Genomic DNA, 20,760 nt, shown 5'->3' on the forward strand with positions numbered 1-20,760 from the left:
CCTTGAAGAAAATCTGCTCCAGAGCATTCAGGACCTCAGACTGGGGTGGAGGTTCACCTTCCAACAGGACAACGACCCTAAGCACACAGCCAAGACAATGCAGGAGTGGCTTCATGACAAGTCTGTGAATGTCCTTGAGTGGCCCAGCCAGAGCCGGACTTGAACCCCATCAAACATCTCTGGAGGGACCTGAAAATAGCTGTGCATCGATGCTCCCAATCCAACCTGACAGAGCTTGAGAGGATCTGCAGAGAAGAATGGGAGAAATTACCCAAATACAGGTGTACAAGCTTGTAGCGTCATACCCAAGAAGACTTGAGGCTGTTATCGCTGCCAAAGGTGTCTCAACAAAGTACTGAGTAAAGGGTTTGAATACTTATGTAAATGTGATATTTCAGCTATTTCTTTTTAATTACTTTCCAAAAATGTCTAAACACCTGTTTTTGCTTATTATGGGGTATTGAGTGTAGATTGATGATAAAAAAAAATGAATTAAATCCATTTTAGAATAAGGCTGTAATGTAACAAAATGTGGAAAAAGTGAAAGGGTCTGAATACTTTCTGAATGCACTGTATGTAGACTTTGCTCAGGGTGGATATCAACATGGCCAAGATTTTCACAAGGTATGCACACAGAACCAAGTCAGTATGAGATTTTCTGCTCATCAGCATTGTATGTGAAAGATTGCTTCATTAGGCAAGATACTTCTGGCAATATCATTGCTGATAGTGAGATTTGGATGAGCAGCAGTGCTAAAAATATTTGTACATTGCTCCCAGCTGGTCGCTGCCTTATTTACACTCCAATTATATTTCCTCTGGGGTTTATATCTATATTAGAGATGGTCTCTGCTTTGAGCAAGAGCTTGATTATTCATTCTCCCAATGTGGGAGAGAAGCTTCAATTCCCAGACTATACAAAATCTTCTGGTTAGCAGAGCCACATTTTAAACAGAGATTTTGCTGTCAATTTCTCAGCATTATTGAATCTGCCACTTCTATCATCAAAGGAGTAATGTGACCATAATGTGACCCAGAAAGAACAAATCATTGAATTGCTGATCAGCAAAAACTTTAATTTAAAAAAATGATTAACAATCCATAGTGCTCATAAATCATGGAATACGTTGGAATACAGTTTGCAGGTGCATTCATATTTCAAATGCCTGGACAGAACTCCAGCTTAGAGAGAGAGAAAGGGAGTCAAAGCTTCAAACCACTGACCCGACAACAAATCAAAGATCATTAGCTTTAAATATTAGCCATGTCCCTAATCTTCTGAGACTTTCCAGCAGTTTTTGTTTCCATTCCAGACTTCTAACATCTACAGTATTTTCTTTTAAATTGTTCACACTTTTGCCTATTATGGCCGAGTCCTAGAAAATCCCAACTTCCTTTCAGCAATCTACGATCAATCTTGACCTCTGATGCACTCTGTGTAGAGTTTGCATGTTTTCCCTGCCACCATTTGGGTTCATCGAGTTTTCTGGTTAATTCACGCATGATAAAGATGTGTAGATTAGAAAAATAATTGCCCACTTTAAGTTGCCGCTGATGTGTAGAGGGGTGGTAGAAAGTGGAGATATTAATGGGTAGAATAAATGGGTTTCATGTCAAAGAGTGGCAGGTGTGCACGTGAGAAAGAAAGGCCTATTTTATGTAGGTGTCTCCCTACTTTATGCAATCGACCATCACTGCAAACAATTGTGGAAAACGTTGGAAAAACACACAGCAAGTTAGGAAACACCTGTAGCAAGAGAAGTGTTAACATATCATGTCAGAGACTGTTCATCAGACAAAGGGACTGATACAATATAAACAATACAATAATACTTTATTAGCAAGTATGTTTTGCAACATACGAGGGATTTCATTTGCCAAGTCAGTCATACAAATAAAAAGCAACAAAACACACAATATACATTTTAACATAAACATCCACCACAGTAACTCCTCCACATTCCTCACTGTGATGGAAGGCGAAAAAAAGTTAAATCTCTTCTTCTTTGTCGGAGGCCTCGAGCCTTCCGTTGACGGGACGATCTTGACTCCCGCAGCCGGTGGCGTTTGGGCCCTCCGCGTCGGGGCGTTCAGCTTCCACATCGGGGGAATGTCAGCTCCCCCGCGCCGAGCAATCTGACCCCCGGGGTCAGGGCTTGTCGAACCTTCTGTGTCGTTGGAGCCCCCGACTTGGCCTCTCCCAAGACTGTGAGCTCTCGATGTACAGTCCACAGGCAAGGGATCGGCTCCGATGTTAAATCCAAGCCCCGCGGTGGGGCTCAAAGTCGGTCCAAGGAGGCCTCTAGCTCCACGATGTTAGGCCGCAGAGCGATCGGAGAGATTGGCTGCAGAGAATCGCATCTCCGGCAAGGTAAGAGATTGAAATTAAAGTTTCCCCCGACCCCCTCCCCCTCCCCCTCCCCCCACATAAAACAAACCGGAGAACATTTACACAAACTTTATAAACGCACTAAAAATAACAAAAAACGACGAAAAAACAGACAGACTGTTGGCGGGGCTGCCAAACGTGTGGCGCCCCTGATGTTCTACCAAGTGTCTCCTACCTTTCACCACAGATGCAGTCAGACCCACTAAATGTTTCTTGCATTTTCTGGTTTTATTTCAGATTTCCAGTATCCACAGTTTTTGTTTCTATCACTGGAACATGGTAATTTGCACATATATTTCATTATTTTTGTATTAAGATCTGATCCAACATGTCACACAAAGCCTTGGGGCTGTAATTTTGATGTATTCTTGAAAAAAAACTTACATTTTAAATCTGAAGTATTTCTTATTATTGTTTAGCCTGTACAACTTTTTAATGTTAAATTTGATATTTAAAAAAATAATTGTCATCAGAATAACGTACATTTAGCCAAACAAATTGGCATTTTGGAACATACATACCTGTCCTATTCTATCAAAACGTACAGCTTTCAAAAAGCTGGCTAGTAACCATTGGCTTGGATGTCACCACCAGCACCATCTTCAGCATTTCACAGGAACATCATGTGGCATGATAGACGGGTACCAGTGTAATTAAGGAAGCTGTGGTGTATCTAAATGCATCACTCAGCTGGTCGGTTTCTGAGGAGTCATTTGTTTCAACCACAGCTTTCGTCTGGAAGACTTAGATTTATCTTAAATATTCTGCCAATAGATGTGTCCAACCATATTTGATCATGTTTCAAAATGAACTAAATTACTGTTCCAAAATCTGTTTTCTGTGTTACAATTGTCATTTCAGTATTTTTCGCAGTCATTCCTGTCAAATTAAAATGTCACAAATGAGAACGTTATGCTGGTGCTAGAAAACATCCTGCAAAGACTTTTTGGTTGTTCTGAATTTTCATTCATGTTTGAAGTGTGCTTTTTGCAACCTCTTTTCCTATTTATCATACTGTGGGCTGAATGCTGACTTATTAATAGGTAACTTTCAGCTTGTGTTGCCGGGGAGATGACAGCCCTGCCGGCAGTCTGTTTGTCTTTTCACTCTTTTAAAAAACATTTTAGTTTGTTAAAAGTTTTTGTTTTAATGTTCTTCTGTTTATTTTATGTGGGGGGAGGGGATCAGGGGAAACGTTTTTTCAAGTTCCTACCTTGCCGGAGATGTGATTATTTTTCGGATCACATTCTCCGGGCTCTGCGGCCTTCCATCGCTGGAGCTGGAAGCCTCCTCAGACTGTCGTGAGCCCCACCGCGGGGCGCGGACTTAACATCGGAGCTGATCCCTTGCCTGGAATCACTCTGGAAGAGCTTGCAGTCTCGGGTGAGGCCGAGTTGTGCCCCGACATAGAAACATAGAAATTAGGTGCAGGAGTAGGCCATAACTTCCCTCCACAGATGTTAGGCTACTGGTTTATAGTTTCTAGGTACTTATTTGCAGTCCTTTTTTAAGTAAAGGCACAACATTAATCACCATCCTCTATTGTGGCACTTCATCCATGGCTAATATTGATGCATATATCTCAACCATTTATACAGTAAATATCAGTGCTGGTGAAACCTAGGGGTATACGTGCATAGTACCCAAAAGGTGGTGACACAAATAAAGAGTGGTTAAGAAGGCATATGGCATGCTTAGCTTCATCAAATAGGACACTGAGCACAGAGTTCGAACATCATGTTCCAACTATGTGGGATGTTGGTGAGATTGCACCTGAAATACTGTTGCAGCTTTGGTCGCAATACTCTAGGAAGGATGTGATTAAGCTCGAGTGGGTGCAGAAAAGATTCACAAGGATGTTGTCAGGGCTCGACGACTTTGAGTATGTATGAAAAATGTGAAACTGAATTACTGACATGGGTCAGTGACTAAGAAGTATCTATGATAAGCTGCTATTTCAGACAAGGCCAATGTACTGATTGGAGTACATCATATTGATCTGGTATCAGAATCAGAATCACACTTTATTCGCCAAGTGTGTTTTGCAATATACGAGGTATTTCATTGGCCAGGTCATTCATACAATTAAAAGTAACAGATCACTCAAAAACACATTTTAACATGAACATCCACCACAGTGACTCCTACACATTCCTCACTGTGATGGAAGGCGAAATAAAGTTGAAGTCCTTCCCTTAGTTCTTCCTCGGTCGTGGGCCTCGAGCCCCCGTTGACAGGACGATCTTGACTCCCGTAGCTGGCGGTGTTCGGGCCCTCCGTGTTGAGGCGATCTGCTCCCGCATTGGGGGATTTCAGCTCCCCCGCGCTGGACGATCAAACCTCGTGAGATGAGAAAAACATTTTTCACACAGAGAGTGGTGAATCTCTGGAATTCTCTGCCACAGAAGGTAGTTGAGGCCAGTTAATTGGCTATATTTAAGAGGGAGTTAGATGTGGCCCTTGTGGCTAAAGGGATCGGGGGTATGGAGAGAAGGCAGGTACAGGATACTGAGTTGGATGATCAGCCATGATCATATTGAATGGCGGTGCAGGCTCGAAGGGCGAATGGCCTACTTCTGCACCTATTTTCTATGTTTCTATGTTTCTATGTACATAGAGAACAAACTGACTGGTTGTATCACGGCCTGGTTTGGTAACCTGAATCCTCAGGAACAAAGGAGGCTGCAGAAAGTAGTGGTCATTGTCTGGTCTATCATGGGTATTGTCTCCCCATTATCACAGCAATATGCAGGAAGCAATGCCTCAAGGAAGCTAATATTATCAGATCCTCACCACCCTGGCTATGCTCTCATCTCACAACAATCCTTGGAAATAAGGTGCAGGAGCCTGAGAACCATGACCTTCAAGAACGGTTTCTTCCTAACAGCCATCGTGCTCTTGAACCACCTTTCAGAACCTTAACCACAACCCTACCTCATCACTGAAGTATTATGGAGTTTGTATTGGTGGCACTACATACATCAACTTGCACAATTATGGTCTGGTTACCTAGTATAACTAATAATTTATGTTTATTGTTTTGTGTACATTCATTCGTTGTGTTGTGGTGTCAATGTTTTTTTAGGTTTAGGTTTAATATTGTCACGTCTACTGAGGTACAGTGAAAAGCTTTCTTTTGCATGCTATCCAATCAGATCAGATAATTGTATACATAAATATGCATGAAAAGCTGCTGCAAGAAATAATTTAATTATTCCATTTTCAGTACATACAACAATTAAACATTCTTGGCTCGATGTCACCGAACATTTTAACAAACTTCTACAGCTATACTAGAGGAGGTATCCGGACTGCATCATGGCCTGGTACGGCAGTTCCAATTCACAGGAACGCAAAGAACTGCAGAGAGTGCTGGACTCAGTCTTGTCCATCTCAGGCACAACCCTCCCCATCATCGAAGGTAACTACATGAGGCCCTGCCTCAAGAAGGCAGCATTTATCATCAAAGATCTCTACTCTAGTATGCTCACTTCTAGCTTCTACTATCGGGCAGAAGGTACAGAAGCTTGAAGTCGCAAACCACCAAATTCAGGAACATCTACTTTCCTAAAATTATCAGTTGTTGAAGCCACCACCACGAAACTTAATTTCATCTTGACAACCGAGTATTTTCATGCACAACCGTGGACTTTTTGTTTTCCTTTTTGTTTTGCACCATTTTTTTTGTTGCAGTCTTTTATTTATTTTCATTGTCTTGCAGAATTCTTGGTATAATTTTGTATAACATGTCTTTGTATGTTTTTCTGAGCCTATGTGCCTGTGATGTTGCTGTAAGCAAGATTTTCATGGTACCTCTACCTCACTGTACTTATGCAGCTGATAATATACTGGATTCGACTTGAGATGCTGCCTGACCAGCTGTCCTCTTCCAGCGTTCCTCTTTTTGTACGAGATATAGAGGATTGGAGAGTTTAAAATAGTATTTGGTTTAAAGAAAGAGAAGGGAAATGTAAACCGATAAAATTGAATAGTATAATATATAAGAAGAACCCAATTATTCACAATATAATAAGAATTTGGAAACAAATAAAAGTATCCTTGAAATTAAATAATTTATCAGTACTAACCCCACTATTGAACAACCCCGCATTCAAACCTTCTCTCATCGACAACACATATCAACAATGGGATAGACTGGGGATTAGGAAAGTAGGGGATATGTATGAATTGGGTAAACTGTTATCATTTCAACAATTAAAATTAAAATTGAAGGATAATCAATATTTTAAATATATACAGGTATGTGACTTTATGAAGAAATATACACATAGATTTCAAACTATATTTTTAGACCCTTTAGAAGAAGCAATGAATATTAAGGCTGATTCACAAAAATTAATATCATACTTTTATATTAATATATTATATAGAGAATCACCCTCAACAGAAGCACTAAGGGAAAATTGGGAACATGAGCTAATGATAAAGATCTCGAAGGATAGATGGGAAAAGTATTTGATGAATACACATAACTGTTCTATTAATACAAGACATAATTTAATTCAATTCAAATTATTACATAGACTATATTATTCAAAAACGAGGTTGAATAAATTTTATCCAAACGTCTCTCCCAGATGCGATAAATGTTTGTTTCAAAACGCTAATATAACACATTCATTTGTAGGATGTACAAAGTTGAATAAATTTTGGAGTGATATATTTGATATATTTACAAAGCTCTTCAAGTCAAGAATAGAACCCAAAATGGAATGGATTATATTTGGAATAATAGGAGAAGATACCAATTTAAATAAAGACCAAAATGTTTTTTTTAATTATGGGTTAATAATTGAAAAGAAATTGATACTTAAATTTTGGAAAAATACAGCCATACCAACTGTTAAAATGTGGATTAGGAATATGATGGACATAGCACGCCTGGAAGAAATGAGACTCCGACTAATAGATAAATATGACCAATTCTTAAGGAGTTGGTCTCCTTTCATCGACTTTTTGGAATCATGTGATGCAGCGGTACCATAAGGATTGCTGATTTCAGTTCATGACGTGGATAGATCTACATCTCCGAATATAGAATTGAAAAATTCTCTTTTAAGGGGCCTTCTCTTCTATTTCTACTTTCCACCTTTTATTTTTTATTTTTATTTATTTTTTTTTTTTTTTATATACACACTTCACATTTTTCTACTTTCTACCATCTATTTTTCCACTCTTTCCCCTTTCTATTGTTTTCTTTTTCTTGTCTTGCTTACTTCCTTCTCATAACATAAAACTAGAGGTTGTACATAGAATGGATTACGGTATGACATAGTTGGCACCTAAAATTAGGTGCCACTGTATTGTTTTGTATTGTATTAACTTCTAATAAAATAAACACATTTTTAAAAAAAAGAAAGAGAAGGGAAATGTAAACAAAATGGGTTTAGGGTAAATGAAGTTGAATTCAATTCCAAAATTATCTGTTAGGTAAGTTAAGTTAATAAATAAAGTCAAGGTTGAGCACCTCAGACATGTGAAATACTCATCTTGTGCCAATCATGAATACAATAAAAATCCCTACATACTTGGGGCAATTTACAAAAGCCAATTATCCAACAAACCCTTACAATAAAAGTCTAAAGAAGGGTCTCGATGCAAAAATTCACCCATTCCTTCTCTCCAGAGATGCTGCCTGTCTAGGTGAGTTACTCCAGCATTTTGTGTCTATGTTCGGTTTAAACCAGCATCTGCATGTGGAATATATATATATTTTTTTTGTGGTTATATATGTGATGAGTGAAAATTATAATCTAATTGTAATGATATATATGCAGAATTCAAGGATATGGATCAATGAATGGAGGAAGCACATGGCGAAGAGCACAAATTACCATTTATTAATGCAAACACAAGTAAAACACAGAAACTCTATCAACTATCAATAAAGAAACAATACAAACTAACTCTTACGCCAATCTGCGTATTTGAGTCTTCTGTCTGCACTGGCTGGCACCGGCACACAACATGATCCAAGCTCTTCCTCTCACCCTATCTTGGTGAAGCTCTTTTCTCTCCCCGAAGATGAAGCTCAGGCTCTCATGGTAGAAGCATGTATTTATATAATAATTTTATCACTAAGAACAACATGTGTCCTAGCTATCCTCCTTAGTACCATAATGGCGTGGGTTATGTGTCCTATCAGACACAGAGCTAGTCTTGAATGTCTCTGGGAAAGCAAAGCTTATCTCAGTGACCTCGCAGGTGTCTTTATGATCTACTGGTCCCTTTGAACTTGCCCAAGCATTCTTTGAAAACATCTCCTTGTTTTCCGAAGCAGGGTTCAAAATACTGCTAATTTAGCTGACAACTCCAATTTCAGCTCCCAGTCTGTTTAACCCTTAAACCCCTGTCCCACGGTGCGAGTCCACCCACGAGTTATCCCGTTAAAAACAAATCAAACTCGTGGTAATCACGTAGAATGAACGTAGCGGGAACGTCGGAGCTCGTGGACGTAACTTAGCGACTCGTAACGCTAACGGCAGGTACTCGGGAAATGTGTTAACTCGTGAAAAATTTTCAGCATGTTGAAAGATTTCCACGAGTCAAATATAGTCTTGAAGGAAAATTTTGAAACTTTTAAACTCATTGTAATACTGTAGTAGCCCGTGAGTTATTAAATTAAGAAATACTGATTCTGTAGGAATGTTATCTTTGTTGTTGTTATAAATCTGTGAAGTGGAACATTATGCTATAGGGAACTATTATGGTAAAAATCTTGAAAGTGACACTAAAGGATCTTGTAGATTCTAGAAATCTGAAATAAAACTCCTATTGATTTACCTGCTCACAGTCCAAGGAATGAGAAATTGCAGAGATATGAGGGTTGATATGATGTCAAATATCCATTTGACAACCTTTTATGGATTTCTATTTTAAACCGCTTGATTCTTCATATTTTCCTAGTCATGAAGCTTTGTTCTTTCATCCAGTACAGGTTATTGCCAGTTTAGTTGGCAAAAAAAGGGACGAGTCCCCATTAAAATGGAAGTGTTCAGGGAATCTGTGATGATGCCCAGCCAGATGGAATCCGAGAATAGAGTCTGAGGTTCTGCCCATTGTATAGAGCCAAAAAGCAATTTAATTTTTTCTTTGATCTGCGCTGAGGAAGTTATTCCCAGCACAGATTAAAGTTGTTTCTGCAGCACCTTAGCATAAATGCTAATCAACCCAATTACTGAAATGTTCTATACAAAGTCCCAGAGTAACCAACAATTCCATGACTGAAATAGATTGCTAAACTAAAAGATGGGTAATGCTAATCTTGAATATTTTGGGCTGTTTCTTCTACTATCTTCACAATTTAGCAACAACAACTCCAAGAGATCAACCAGGGAGCGGAAGAGGTAATCGCTCATATTTGGAGCAAATCATGCCGCTCATCATGAAGCTAATCAGTTCTAAAGTGTGTGGATAATATAGTAAATGTAACTACTTGATGCATGCATATTTATTGGTGCACGTTATGTGATCAGTGTATGCATGCATTATTAAAGTAGTTTGGAAACAGAAGTCGGTGCAATTATTTGCCTTGAAGTGTTAGATAATGACAGACAACACTATCTTAATAATGCATTAAATTATTTAGTAACACAAACATTGATAGCAAATCGATTATGATGCACTTTTATTGACAATTCCGAAAGGCAAAAAAATGAACAATATTTTACAATAGTTGTATTGTTAAAATAATTAAGTTGCAATTAATTGACGAACAAATGTTCAAATTAATATTTGCTGCTGTGACATGGAAAGGAAATATTTTCTGCAAGAATACTTTCATATTTATAGACAGACCAGTGTGAGGAAGTGGAATGCTGTTCACTTCAACTTTTCAGTAGTGGTGTGGCGGCGCCTGTCGGCAGCGGCTCGACTACAGTCCGTCTGTCTTTTTTTTATTTTGTCATGTATGCCTTGAGTCTAGTTTTTTTTCCCTTTAGCTGTGTATATGTGGGGGGTGGGGGGTGGGGAAACCGTTATTCTCTTCCCCGTTCGGGGACCCGACTTTTTCCCTGTCAGGTCTCTGGTGTCGTTGGGCCTAACATCGTGGAGCCGGCGGCGGCTTCCGGCCGGGACCAACCTGAGGGCTCCAGTCGTGGAGCCTGCGGACCTGCCATCGCGGAGCTGGCCGATTTCGGTATGGGAAAAGCTGTGGTGGCGCGCGGCTGCGACCCGACTTCGGAGGCTCCGGCCGCAGGCCCGGTGGACAGGAACATCGGGAGCTCGCAGGTCCCAGGTGGGAGACCGCTTTTTGGAGCTCCCGCAATGGCAACTTCCCACGCTGGAATCGAGGGGTTTAAAGGACTCGGAGCAGGGCCTAACATCGCCCGCGTGGCTTAATTGGCCACGTGACTTACCATCGTCCGCCAGGGGCTTTAACATCGGGAGCCCCAGTTCGCCTCGACGCTGCAGTTGGACTGCTGGACCGTGGGAGAAGAACAAAGGGAAGTGATAACATAGAAACATACAAATTAGGTGCAGGAGTAGGCCATTCGGCCCTTCGAGCCTGTACCACCATTCAATATGATCATGGCTGATCATCCAACTCAGTATCCCGTACCTGCCTTCTCTCCATACCCTCTGATTCCCTTAGCCACAAGGGCCACATCTAACTCCCTCTTAAATATAGCCAATGAACTGGCCTCGACTACCCTCTGTGGCAGAGAGTTCCAGAGATTCACCACTCTCTGTGTGAAAAAAGTTCTTCTCATCTCGGTTTTAAAGGATTTCCCCCTTATCCTTAAGCTGTGACCCCTTGTCCTGGACTTCCCCAACATCGGGAGCAATCTTCCTGCATCTAGCCTGTCCAACCCCTTAAGAATTTTATAAGTTTCTATAAGATCCCCTCTCAATCTCCTAAATTCTAGAGAGTATAAACCAAGTCTATCCAGTCTTTCTTCATAAGACAGTCCTGACATCCCAGGAATCAGTCTGGTGAACCTTCTCTGCACTCCCTCTAGGGCAATAATGTCCTTCCTCAGATTTGGAGACCAAAACTGTATGCAATACTCCAGGTGTGGTCTCACCAAGACCCTGTACAACTGCAGTAGAACCTCCCTGCTCCTATACTCAAATCCTTTTGCTATGAAAGCTAACATACCATTCGCTTTCTTCACTGCCTGCTGCACCTGCATGCCTACTTTCAATGACTGGTGTACCATGACACCCAGGTCTCGCTGCATCTCCCCTTTTCCTAGTCGGCCACCATTTAGATAATAGGACTTTTGCCTTCCATCACAGTGAGGAGGTATTGGAAATTCACTGTGATGGATGTTTGTGTAAACTGTGTTAAGTGTGGGTTTTGTTTTTTTTTGTAATGTAACTGTAGAAAATACAATTTTGTTCAAACCAAACTGTTTGAATGACAATAAAAGGCGTTCTATTCCATTCTATTCTAGAATCAAATCAAAAATGCTCAGGTTAGGTTCAGCAGAGTTAAATTCAAAATGCCTTCCATATCAAAGTCCACCAGTTCATCTTTAAAACATCATCTGACCCATAGCATGAATTCAATACTTCTGACGAACACACAATATAGAACTTTGGACCACTTAGCCTCGATGTGATTAGAACTGCTCAAACTCTTTTCACTTCTGATCTTTATTGCAGACATCATGAGGTTTTGAATGTATTATTAAGAGCTGGGGTTGAACACAGTTTTCATGTGTCCAGCATCCAATTCACTTGAAAATACTTAAAAATCTCTATTGGAGGTATTCAGAAGCACAAATGCTCCAAATACCTGCTTAATAGAACTGAGTCAATTACTTTTCAAACTTGAAGAGTTTATGTTAAATAGGCTTTGGGGCTCAGTATATTCTGAAATGGAAAAGAAATATAAAAAAGATAAAACTTGAGATTGAAATTTATTCACAATTATATAATTGATGCCTAACATAAAAATAATATACAAATGAAGTAGTTAAGTCAAGTAGTTTATTGGTCATATCCATTTTATTTTCTCACTTTTTCCATCAAAAGGATGAGGACCTTTTAATTAATATCCCTCTAAGAGAAAAGGCAAAGATACAAATTAAATCTTTACCAACACCTCATCATATCTTCAACACAAAATTGAAATATTCCAGGCACACTCAATGATAATTATGATTATTAAATAAACAAACAAAAATAGTGCAAGGACAAAAATAATGCCCCTTTTGGAGCTTATTTGGAGGTTTTTCGTGTTTATCAGCCTGATGGTTGTTGGGAAGAAGCTGCTCCGAAAGCTGAAGGTTACAGTTTTCAGATTCCTATAACTTCTTCCCATTGGCATGGGTGAAATGGGAGCATGGCCAGAGTGGTGTGGGTTTCCGATGATACTGACTGCCTTTTTGAGGCAGTGACTCTTGTAGGTCCCTTCGAGAGTGGGGAGGTCGGTAACCATGATGGACTGGGTAGTTCACCGCTTTTTGTAATCTTCTTTGTTCTTGGGCATTCGAGTTGCCGAACCATGCAGTGATACAACATGGTACATCTGTAGAAGTTCATACTGAATACGGACATAGTGAATCACCTTAATTTTCTAAGGAAGTAGAGGTGTTAATGAGCTTTATTTGTGATTGCATTAATGTGCACATTCCCTCATCTCCCTTTGATCTCCACTTTATTTTCTAGTGACTGAACATTGACCAGTAGAATGGTACAGAGGGGGGGGGGAGTCATAGTCCACTGTGCTTCAGTCTTACTTGTAAGCGTGCCCATTGGACATTTCTAGACACAATGGAGGCCTCCCTGGTGTTTCCTGGCACAGTACTCGCTACACCTGCAATCCTCCACAAAGTCAAGAATTCCATTGCAATTCCTTTATATTCGGCAGCTCTGTTGCCATAGATAGCTCGCAATAGTGCTAATCCATTTAAATGGATTAGTGGCTTGTTAGTTCCAGCATTAAATTGTGCTGTTTCTTTTATCCAAATAAGTGCAGAACAGCTATATTTAATCCTTTGTTGTTGTGCAACTTGGAAAATGTCGCCACAGAAAGGCGCCATCTTTTTACATAATTTTTATCAATACAATTATGAGCCTGGGAAGAGATTTAGTTTAGTTTAGTTTAGTAATACAGCAGGGAAACAGGCTCTGCAGTGCACCGAGTCTATGCCGACCAGTGATCCCCATACACTTGCACTATCTTACACACTAGGGACAATTTAGAATTTTTGCTGAAGCCGAATTAACCTACAAACCTGCACGTCTTTGGTGTGTGGGGGGAAACCGGAGTACCCAGGGAAAACCTGCATAGCCACGGGGAGAACATTAAAAATTTCCGTACAGACAGCACGTGTAGTCTGGATCAAACGCAGGTCTTCAGCGCTGCAGGGCAGCAACTTGCGAATTAAATATTTGCAGAAAATCATTATTGATGTCAGGAAGGTATTAGTTATTGAATGTGTATAATGTGGAACTTATACATGAATATTATCTTAGCACCATAATGTAAAGAATGTGGATACACATTACAATTGTGCAAATTCTATGTTAAATATTACATGATGGGTGAATTTATCACATACCTTGACTAAATACTTTTTATTTGGGGGCAGACTAATAAAGATAAACAACAAGCAAGATTACAGTCTAAATTCAGCATCATTAATTTGTAATACTTGAGCAAGCTGATAAATTATACTTGTGACAATGCTCAAATTATATGCATATAATATAGAAAATACAATGTCTGTGCCGAACATGATACCAAGATAAACTAATCTCATCTGCCTGCACAAGATGCATACATTTCTATTCCCTGCATATCCATGCCTATCTAAAAGCCTCAAATGCCATTTTTATATCTGGCTCCACCATCTGGAGCATGTTTCAGGTACTCTACACCCATTGTGTAAAAATACTTGCTCTGCGTGGTTCCTTCGACTTTGACCATCACACCTTAAAGCTATTCCTGCTAGTATTTGTCATGTCCACCCTGGGAGAATGGTTCTGCCTGTCTACCATATCAATGTTTGTTAAGCACCTGTCATCAACCATATACCTTCCCATTACATTCAACTTCCCAAAGAGCAACACTTCAAAGTTGCTCGGAATAAACTCCATCTGCCATTCCTCCATCCATTTATAAAGTTGATTTATATCCTGCTGTATAATTTGACATCCTTCCTCACTGTCCACAACTCCAGTAATTTTGGTGTCACCGACAAACTTATTAACTGACACATCTACATATTTTTGTTCTTAGATGCTGATCAACACTTCTCCTGGAAATTTGAGGTGGCTATATATAAACTTGCTAACTCGCCTGGAAGACAAAAAGTTATTTTTATAGTAAACATCAATGTGTTTTAAAAGGAAGACTTCAGTACTTGGCAGTTGTATTCATCTCTGTTCATTTGGCACCCTTTGTATGCTGATGGTGCCAAATGAACAAATTCTTTGGATCTATTTGAAAGGTATCCCTATTAATATTCCAACACACATTTAATACTTTGTTTCACAGCAGAATAATAAAATGTTCAGTGAAACTGGAAAGTTTAAAAGGGGCACAGAGTCCTGGAATGTGAGGGAGCCACATAATCGGTAACTGGGCGGCACAGTGGTAGAGTTGCTGCATACAGCGCCAGAGACCCGGGTTCGATCCTGGCTCAGGGAGCTGACCGTACAGTTTGTGTGTTCTCCCTATGACACTGTGGATTTTTTCCAGATGCTCCGGTTCCATCCCACAACCCAAAGATGTACAGGTATGTAGATTAATTGGCTTCTGTAAATTGTGATTTATCCCAAGTGTGTAGGATAGTGTTAGTGGATGGGGTGATCGCTGGTTGGCATGGACTCAGTTGACGAAGAGCCTGTTTCCATGCTGCATCACTAAACTCATGAGCCAGTTGACATATAACCTTGAATTCTGAAAAGTCAGAAAGCAGACTATCGGAGATTTACTTGGCAGTTCTGAGTAAAGCATCTGCTATTCCTGCATAAATTGGTGATATAGTATCCTGCAGTACATCTAGAACTATAACAAAGCTATTAAGTTGGATACTGGACTTTCTAACCAACAGACCCGTCTGTTAGGTTAGACAAGCACACCTCTTCAACCCTCACCCTGAACACCGGCGTTCCACAGGGCTGTGTGCTGAGCCCCCTCCTCTACTCCCTCTTCACCTACGACTGCACACCTGTACATGGTACTAACACCATCATCAAGTATGCAGCTGATACAACGGTGATTGGCCTCATCAGCAACAACGATGAGTCGGCCTATAGGGAGGAGGTCCAGCTCCTAGCAGCATGGTGCGCTGACAACAACCTGGCCCTTAACTCCAAGAAGACCAAGGAGCTCATTGTAGATTTCAGGAAGTCTAGGGGCGGCACGCACACCCCCATCCACATCAACGGGACGGAGGTGGAACGTGTTTCCAACTTCAGGTTCCTGGGGGTCAACATCTCCGATGACCTCTCTTGGACCCACAATACCTCAACTCTGGTCAAGAAGGCTCACCAGCGTCTCTTCTTCCTGAGGAGACTGAAGGTCCATCTGTCTCCTCAGATCCTGGTGAACTTCTACCGCTGCACCATCGAGAGCATCCTTACCAACTGTATCACAGTATGGTATGGCAACTGCTCTGTCTCCGATTGAAAAGCACTGCAGAGGGTGGTGAAAATTGCCCAACGCATCACCGGTTCCTCGCTCCCCTCCATTGAATCTGTCCAAAGCAAGCGTTGTCTGCGGAGGGCGCTCAGCATCGCCAAGGACTGCTCTCACCCCAACCATGGACTGTTTACCCTCCTACCATCCGGGAGGCGCTACAGGTCTCTCCGTTGCCGGACCAGCAGGTCCAGGAACAGCTTCTTCCCTGCGGCTGTCACACTACTCAACAATGTACCTTGGTGACTGCCAATCACCCCCCCCCCCCCCCCCCCCCCGGACACTCCTCCCACAGGAAAAACACTATGACTGTATACATGTAAATAGATTTATTTATTGAAATCATGTTCTATGTCGCTCTTCATTTTGTTGTCTCTGTACTGTACACTGACAATGACAATTAAAGTTGAATCTGAATCTGAATCTGAAGTTAAGCATGTAAAATAGATTCAGATTTTGATCCCAAGAATGATAGAAAAATGACAGAAAAAGTCAATTTAAACCTAACACTATTTTGCTGATGATGTTTTAATGCTACCTTATTGGGCTTATTTTTGGAATATAAGATTATCACTCATATTAACCAAATGTAATAATTTAGAAATAATTTTTGGCAACTAGTTCGCAAAATAATTTAATATAAACAGACGAAAGAGTATAATTTGATGTCTTTTAAAAGCTTCACTAAAATACACATATATATTTGTTTTATGCTACCTCGTGGGTAATTGATTCCTTATGAAATGCTATTTATTTGTGCCTACATTGTAATTTGTCAATGCAAATTTTCGAGTTCAACATTATTTTATTAGCAGCAATTTATTTCCAGAATATTATGGCTGTTCATGCCAGTTTCAGTCATGGGCTTGGGTGTGGTGGTAACACTAAAGCTGCTGTAATTAATTTGGGATTGATGGAATGTTAACCTTTGCCAATTTATTTTTTCAAAGACCAGTTACAAGAGAGCTGTGGAATAGTAGATCATGTTACAATTTGTTTTGGGGGCAAAACCCGCTGAGTTTCTCCAGCCCTTTGTCTATCTTCGTTGCAACTTATAGTTTACATTTTCAATCATGAATTAACTGAATAAACATTTTTTAAATAAGATTATTTCTCATATCTAAAAGGTAACTCAGTGGGTTAGGCAGCATTTCTGGAGAAAAGGAATAGGCAACGTTTCGGGTCAAGACTCTTCTTCAGACTGGGAGAGGGAAACAAGAGATATGAGAATTGGATGAGAATGTAATGGGCCTGTCCCACTTGGGCGAGTTTTTAGGCGACTGCAGGAGACTATACAGTTGCCACATGTTCGCGGGTGGTTGCCGGGGAGTTGCCTTCATGGTCATGAGGAATTCCCACATTCTGGGAACTAGTCGCGACCTCATTACGGTCACCGCAAATTTTTCAACATTGAAAAATTAGCGCCGACTAAAATGAAGCCGCCATGGAGTAGCGAGAATTCTCGTGCCATAGGTGGGTCACTAGGAGGTCCTAGTGGGTTGCCAGGAGGTCAAAGATTCTCGTAGGTTAAGGCCGGTGCTGACCGGTGAATTTCATTGGCTCATTGTGGAAAATAAAACGTAAGTAGTAGTTTTCAGAACCAAGGATAACCGACCGGTAATGTTAAATGTCCGCCAAGCTTCACAGCCGTGTATCTCTGGCTTCTTAAAAGTTGTTTCCACTCCTTCTCCCCCCCCCATCCCCCTCTTTTAAAGGACTTACCGTACACTGTGCTTCAGCCATCTTAATTACAGCGCCAACCTTCCTATTCATCGCGGTGTGTGTCTGTTTCACCTTGGCTTTGCACCGTGTGAATTTCCCTCAGACAGCGATCCTCCCGCTTGTCCTGCCCCCCGCTTACATAACGGGCTGGTGAAGGAAGCAATGTGTGCGCCTGTGTTCCACTCTGACAGTCGCCATTCCAGTTGCCGGTTTTTCAGGCGACTGCCGGCAACTTGAAAGTCGCCTGAAAAATTGCCTGTGGGACAGGCCCATAACACTGTATTGGTAACATTGTGTCAAGATATGCACTATTTTCTAATTTAGCTGCATAATACCTTTGACATTTACTTTGTTGTGAATAATTTATGGAAATTAGATATGCCATGTAGAAGATCTTATATTTTTACCATCCTTTACTATATTTTGTCCAGTTACCAGTCATATTGGAAAGAGAGATGTCGAATGGACAAAAATTGCAAGCAACAGACTTTTTTTAGTTGTGTATAATGTGCTCATACAGAAGAACTTGGTTGTCAAGCAAGTATTTAAGTGATAGTTAAGTACTACATTTGCAGTTTTAGTGGGACAAGAAAATAGGAGCTGGAAAAAGCTGCAAGTCTCCTCATGACTGCCTGTCATTCAATACAATATCGGCTGATCTATTCTAAACTTGACCTCTTCTGTGCTGGTTCTCCAGAACCTTAATTTCCCTGATTTTTCAAAATGTATCCCACTTCCTCTTTAAATATCGTCAATGATCTAGGATGCACAACACTCTGGGATATTACATTTGTTAATAAATCTTGAAATACATAATAAACAAAACTTGATTTTTATCAAATCTTTAACATGGCAATTCATCTGAAGGAGTAATACCAAATTTGACACAATGCTACAAAATGAAAAATTAGGACAGATGACTAAAGGCCTGGTTATAGAAATAGAAATAACATAAATCTTTGTGCAGATTTTACACTGCAAAATATGCACAATAGCATGCTGATTATTACTAGATGAATAACTCAAAGGTCTGGGCAAACATTCAAGAAGACAAGTGATCACACCTCTGGGAAAATGAAGATATTGATGTCGACACAATACCTAGGCTGCTATGTCATTACAATACTGACACTGTGCTGCTCTGTTGGAGATGCCATGTATCAGTTAAGACATCAAAATGTAGCCTTGTCTATTCTCTTGGGTAGACATTAAAATATATTAACTGGCATTATTTCAAAGAGCACTGCCTGCTATATTTCTTGCTCTACATTAATTACTTCATTTCAGAATGCTTCATATACAGTAAATTTGGGCAGAGGCAAAACACAAAGACCTGGAGGAACACAGTGGGTCAGGTGGCATCTATGGAGGGAATGGACGGACGGCATTTCAGGATGGGACCTTTCTTCAGATTGATTGCATTACAAGGGAGAGAACCCGAAAAGAGAGGTGGGTACAGGACAAAGCCAAGCAAATTATAGGTGTATACAGGTGATGTTGTGAGGGGCAGGGGGGGGGGGGGGGGGGGGGGGGGGAGTCATTTGGCAGATGGGTGGAGTAAGTGACAAAGATTGCAAACTAAAAAGAAAACAAAGGGGTATTAGATAAGGAGAGGACTAAATGAAAAAGCTGGAGGAAGGGATATGGGTGGAAAGGGACATGGATAGGGGGGAAACAGTGGGAATAAAGGAACTTGGGGATGGGAGATGAGCGTATGAAGGTGAGGAAAGGAAAAGGGTGACCATGGGGATGGTGGATGGTAATTTTAATATGGTAATCATGCATTGGAATCCCAGATTCCTAATTGATATTAGTTTTAAAGGTGGTTGGTGTTTTCTGAAACACCCCTTTGATACTAAGCAAAGATTCAGCAGCTTTATATGGGCCAAACAACAAAGGAAAATCTGGCAATGAATGCTGTGACTATGTTGTTGTATCTCTGAGTTATTGTGAAATACCTGTTTCATAAAATGTTTTGATGGAAAGTAGTTTAACAAACATTGGAGAAAGCTTTGTTGGAATCTAAGCTACATTTGTGAATTGAATATTTTCCAAAATTGTTAGCTGCCATTTGTAGTATTCCATCAATATGCCATCATAGGTAGCTACAGTACTAATAGAACTTATTGGAAGACCAGGTTGACAGCAAGAACCTCAGCAACAATGGAATTTTCTGGCTTAAGTACCTGTGAATGCATGAGAGAGGCTCGCCAGTGATTCAGTTCATACGCCACGCCTGGCGTAAGGGATGTAGAGACAGGGTCCAGGCTAAAGTGTCAGAACACATTTGCTTGAGGGCATTGGGTCAGCTGCTGACTGGTTTAGTTTAGTTAAGAGATACAGAGCAGAAACTGGCCATTCAGCCAACCGGGTCTGCACCGAACAGCGATCCATGCACACTAACGCTATCCTACACACACTAGGGACAATTTACAATTACACCAAGCCAATTAACCCTCAATCTCAGCAGCTCAAATTTATAGACACACATGATTGTTATCTACTTGCTGAAATCAGGTCCATGTGTTGTATTCAACTCAGATAGGTAGAATTCTATATCCTCAGTTTCATGTTTCCATTCTAAGGATTTACCATTCCATCAGTTACCAACAGAGGCCCAGTGCCTCTGCAATTGTGCCTTGCCAGATAGTTGGGAGCCCACTCTGTATGCTCTTCTACATTTAAATAAAGAAACCCTTATGACTTGCATTTAGGGGATGTGGTGAACATTTGTTGAAGAACTTGGGAGGCAGTCGTGATAGTGAAAGTCAGTGATGGCTGGATGGAGAAGGACAGCTATAATGCAAGACAAATTTCAATAACCTGAGAGACCTGGCTAAAGGGATTGAACTAACATAATCAAATTATAGGGACATGTAACCACTATGTGCCCCTAACCCGATCCAATATTGTTTAGCTGCCTGGTGCATGGAATTGTGGAGCAGGAGAATCTGCTCTCTGCCATAACAACTTACAGCTAAGAGTGATGTGGTTGTGAGCAGACATTTAGTTCCCATTGCCAGGGAACATA

This window comes from Amblyraja radiata, chromosome 7 (assembly GCF_010909765.2).
Source record: "Amblyraja radiata isolate CabotCenter1 chromosome 7, sAmbRad1.1.pri, whole genome shotgun sequence".
Taxonomy (NCBI): Eukaryota; Metazoa; Chordata; class Chondrichthyes; order Rajiformes; family Rajidae; genus Amblyraja; species Amblyraja radiata.